The sequence below is a fragment of the Arachis stenosperma genome, chromosome 9, assembly GCF_014773155.1.
Source record: "Arachis stenosperma cultivar V10309 chromosome 9, arast.V10309.gnm1.PFL2, whole genome shotgun sequence".
Classification (NCBI taxonomy): Eukaryota; Viridiplantae; Streptophyta; class Magnoliopsida; order Fabales; family Fabaceae; genus Arachis; species Arachis stenosperma.
This window is the reverse complement of record NC_080385.1, coordinates 56,490,882-56,496,021: the sequence shown is the minus strand read 5'-3', so window position 1 is coordinate 56,496,021 and position 5,140 is coordinate 56,490,882. Positions and strand designations below refer to the sequence as shown.

The 5,140-nt window shown below is 39.7% G+C and overlaps 1 non-coding gene across 1 annotated transcript; it reads right to left on the bottom strand.

Annotated features, from left to right (window-relative positions):
- Positions 1 to 4,347: 4,347 nt before the first annotated feature.
- Positions 4,348 to 4,456, bottom strand: LOC130952374 (small nucleolar RNA R71). Its single transcript, XR_009074555.1, has one exon. It is a non-coding gene; the product is annotated as a small nucleolar RNA R71 (small nucleolar RNA).
- Between the last annotated feature and the right edge of the window lie 684 nt (positions 4,457 to 5,140).

Here is a 5,140-nt window from a genome sequence, read left to right as displayed (position 1 = left end):
TCTGACTGAAATTGAGGGATTTGAGCAAAACTCTGAAAAAGGCTGACAAAAGGACTGCTGATGCTGTTGGAATCTGACCTCCCTGCACTCGAAATGGATTTTCTGGAGCTACAGAACTCCGATTGGCGCTCTTTCAACGGCGTTGGAAAGTAGACATCCAGGGCTTTCCAGCAATATATAATAGTCCATACTTTATTCGGAAATTGACGATGTAACTTGGCGTTGAACGCCAAGTTCATGCTGCTGTCTGGAGTTAAACGCCAGAAAAACGTCATGATCCGGAGTTGAACGCCCAAAACACGTCATAACTCGGAGTTCAACTCCAAGAGAAGCCTCAGCTCGTGGATTGATCAAGCTCAGCCCAAACATACACCAAGTGGGCCCCGAAAGTGGATTTATGCATCAATTACTTACTCATGTAAACCCTAGGAGCTAGTTTATTATAAATAGAACATTTAACTAATGTATTTGACATCTTTTGATCACATTAGATCTTAGGATCAGATCTCTGGACGCCTAGTCCTTAGACCATGGGGGCTGGCCATTCGGCCATGCCTGAACCTTTCACTTATGTATTTTCAACAGTGGAGCTCTGCTGTACCTCAAGTTTCAATACAATTATTATTACTTTTTATTCAATTCTTTTTTATTCTTATTCCAAGATATACGCTACACTTAAATTTGATGAATGTGATGATCCGTGACACTCATCATCATTCTCACCTATGAACGCGCGTGATTGACAACCACTTCCGTTCTACTTTAGGCCGGGCGCATATCTCTTAGATTCCCCAACAGAATCTTTGTGGTATAAGCTAGATAGATGGCGGCATTCATGAGGATCCGGAAAGTCTAAACCTTGTCTATGGTATTCCGAGTAGGATTCTGAGATTGAATGGCTGTGACGAGCTTCAAACTCCTGAAGGCTAGGCGTGATGACAAGCGCAAAAGAATCAAGGGATTCTATTCCAACCTGATTGAGAACCGACAGATGATTAGCCGTGCTGTGACAGAGCATAGGAACGTTTTCACTGAGAGGATGGGATGTAGCCATTGACAACAGTGATGCCCTACATATAGCTTGCCATGGAAAGGAGTAAGAAGGATTGGATGAATGTAATAAGAAAGTAGAGATTCAAGAGGAGCACAGCATCTCCATACGCCTATCTGAAATTCCCACTATTGATTTACATAAGTATTTCTATCCCTTTTTATTTTCTGTTTATTATTTATTTTAGAAAATCCATAATCAATTGGTTTAATCTACCTAACTGAGATTTACAAGGTGACCATAGCTTGCTTCATACCAACAATCTCTGTGGGATCGACCCTTACTCACGTAAGGTATTACTTGGATGACCCAGTACACTTGCTGGTTAAGTTGAACGGAGTTGTGGAAAGAAAACGCTTCTCTAACAGTGCCTGGAACTCTTGTATCACAATTTTGTCCACCAATGAACCGTCAGTTGTCCATACACGAAACAATCCCCGGCAACGGCGCCAAAAACTTGGTGTGCGAAATTGTGATCACTACTTTTCACACCTCAAATAATCCCTAGTAATGGCCCCAAAGACTTGGTGCTCAATACCATGGCATAAACACAACTTTGCACAACTAACCAGCAAGTGCACTGGGTCGTCCAAGTAATAAACCTTACGCGAGTAAGGGTCGATCCCACGGAGATTGTTGGTATGAAGCAAGCTATGGTCACCTTGTAAATCTTAGTCAGGCAGACTCAAATGGGTATAGATGATGAATAAAACATAAAGATAAAGATAGAGATACTTATGCATATCATTGGTGAGAGCTTCAGATAAGCGCTTGAAGATGCTATCCCTTCCGTCTCTCTGCTTTCCTACTGTCTTCATCCAATCCTTCTTACTCCTTTCCATGGCAAGCTTATGCAAGGGTTTCACCGTTGTCAGTGGCTACCTCCCATCCTCTCATTGGAAATGTTCAACGCACCCTGTCACGGCACAGCTATCCATCTGTCGGTTCTCAATCAGGCCGGAATAGAATCTAGTGATTCTTTTGCGTCTGTCACTAACGCCCCGCCTTCAGGAGTTTGAAGCACGTCACAGTCATTCAATCATTGAATCCTACTCAGAATACCACAGACAAGGTTAGACCTTCCGGATTCTCTTGAATGCCGCCATCAGTTCTTGCCTATACCACGAAGACTCTGATCTCACGGAATGGCTGGCTCGTTTGTCAGGCGAGCGCTCGGTTGTCAGGCGATCAACCATGCATCGTGTTATCAGAAATCTAAGAGATAAACATTAGAGCCTCGTTTGCTTGTAGAACAAGAGTGGTTGTCAGTCACTTTGTTCATAAGTGAGAATGATGATGAGCGTCACATAATCATCACATTCATCAAGTTCTTGAGTGCGAATGAATATCTTGGACAAAGAACAAGCGGAATTGAATAGAAGAACAATAGTAATTGCATTAATACTCGAGGTACAGTAGAGCTCCACACCTTAATCTATGGTGTGTAGAAACTCCACCGTTGAAAATACATAAGAACAAGGTCTAGGCATGGCTGTGAGGCCAGCCTCCCAAAGTGATCAAAAGATCTAAAGAACAAAAGATTCCCAAGATCAGAAGATTCAAATACAATAGTAAAAGGTCCTATATATAGAGAACTAGTAGCCTAGGGTGTACAGAGATGAGTAAATGACATAAAAATCCACTTCCGGGCCCACTTGGTGTGTGCTTGGGCTGAGCATTGAAGCATTTTTCGTGTAGAGACTCTTCTTGGAGTTAAACGCCAGCTTTTATGCCAGTTTGGGCGTTTAACTCCCATTTAGGTGCCAGTTCCGGCGTTTAACGCTGGGAAATCTGAGGGTGACTTTGAACGCCGGTTTGGGCCATCAAATCTTGGGCAAAGTATGGACTATCATATATTGCTGGAAAGCCCAGGATGTCTACTTTCCAACGCCGTTGAGAGCGCGCCAATTGGGTCTCTGTAGCTCCAGAAAATCCACTTCGAGTGCAGGGAGGTCAGAATCCAACAGCATCTGCAGTCCTTTTCAGTCTCTGGATCAGATTTTTGCTCAGGTCCCTCAATTTTAGCCAGAAAATACCTGAAATCACAGAAAAACACAAACTCATAGTAAAGTCCAGAAAAGTGAATTTTAACTAAAAACTAATAAAAAATACTAAAAACTCAACTCAAACTACTAAAAACATACTAAAAACAATGCCAAAAAGCGTACAAATTATCCGCTCATCATCTACAAATATTTTTCAAAACCTTATCTTATCTTATTTTAATTTCAATTTTCAAACTCAAATCGTTTCAAAATTCCAAATCTTTTTCAAATCTTTATCATATCTTCTAACTTTAAGTCCTTCCTATCTTATCTTCTTTTTAATTTCAAATCTTTATGTTCTTTTAAAATTGAATTTCAAAATCAAATCTTTTATTTTCAATTCTTGTTCATTAGCTAGTTAGTTACTTATTTTATCTCATTTTAATTTTAAAAGTTTGATATCTCTCTAATTCTTCTTTATCTCTCTTCTATTTTTGAAAACTTTTTACTTCTTTCTCTCTATTCTTTTTCAAATATTCTTACCTCTTTCCCTGTCTTCTATTTTTGAAAACTTCTAACCTCTTTATCTCTCATCTTTTTCAAAAATCTTTTTCTTTTTCTATTTATTTTTCAAAAACTCTTTTAAATTAAAAGATATCTTTCTTTTCTTTTCTCCTCTTTTAACTCATTCACAAGGAGATCTCTATACTCTGACATAGAGACTCCTTTTCTCTTCTTCTCTTGTTCTTTCTTTTCTTGTTTATGAGCTGAAACAGAGATAAAGAACCTCTCTTTGATCCTGATCCTAAAACTGAGAGGACTCTAAGGAGGCATTTACAACAAGCCAGGGAACAACACTTCGGAGGAAACCTCACAGAGCTTTTCGAACAAGAAGCTGAAAATACAAACATGGCAGCCAATCCTAATGGTAGAGGAGACGCAAGAAAAGTCCTAGGTCACTTTACTGCACCCACTTCTGACTTCTATGGAAGAAACATTTCTATACCTGCCATTGGTGTAAATAACTTTGAGCTGAAGCCTTAACTGGCCACTTTAATTCAACAGAACTGCCACTTTCATAGGCTTCCACAAAAAGATCCCAACAGATTCATCTCTAATTTCTTGTAGATCTGTGATACTATCAAGACTAATTGAGTGAATCCAGAAATTTACAAGATTATGCTTTTCCCCTTTGCTGTAAGGGACAAAGCTAGGTTATAGATAGATTTTCAGCCTAAGAAAAGTCTAGACTCTTGGAAAAAGATGATCAATGCATTCTTGACCAAGTTCTTTCCACCTCAGAAGCTGAGCAGGCTTAGGATGAAAGTTCAAACCTTCAGACAAAAAGAGGGTGAATCCCTCTATGAGGCCTGAGAGAGGTACAAGCAATTGATTAGAAAGTGCCCTCCTAACATGATTTTAGACTGGACCATGTTAGATATCTTCTATGATGGTCTCTCTGAATTATCCAAGATGGCTTTAAACTACTCTGCTGGTGGATTACTCAACTTGAAGAAAACGCCTGAAGAGGTAAAGGAACTCATTGACATGGTTGCTAATAACCAATTCATGTACACTTCAGAGAGGAACTTTGTAAGTAATGGGGTAGCTCAGAATAGAGGAGTCCTGAAGGTTAACACTCTGAATGCCATATTAGCTCAGAACAAGATCCTGACCCAACAGGTAAACATGATTTCTCAGCATTTGGATGGATTGCAAGCTGCAGTTGGTAGCACTCAAGAAGCCTCCTATGAAGGAGATGCATATGATCTAGATCAACCCATGATGGATGAGGTTAACTGGTGTACGAAACTAGCTCCGCAATATTCACACAGATAGACTGGCAAGTACACCGGGTCGTCCAAGTAATACCTCAAGTGAGTGAGGGTCAATCCCACGGAGATTGTTGGTTTGAGCAAGCAATGGTTATCTTGCAGATCTTAGTTAGCCGAATAGAAAATATAGTTGTCATGAAAAATTGAATAAAATAGATAAATAAATAAAATATTACTAGATAGGTGTGAAATCAGTGATGATAGAATGGTTGAGGCTTCGGAGATATTTCTTCTTTATGGATCAACTTTTCTCACTATCTACTCCAACT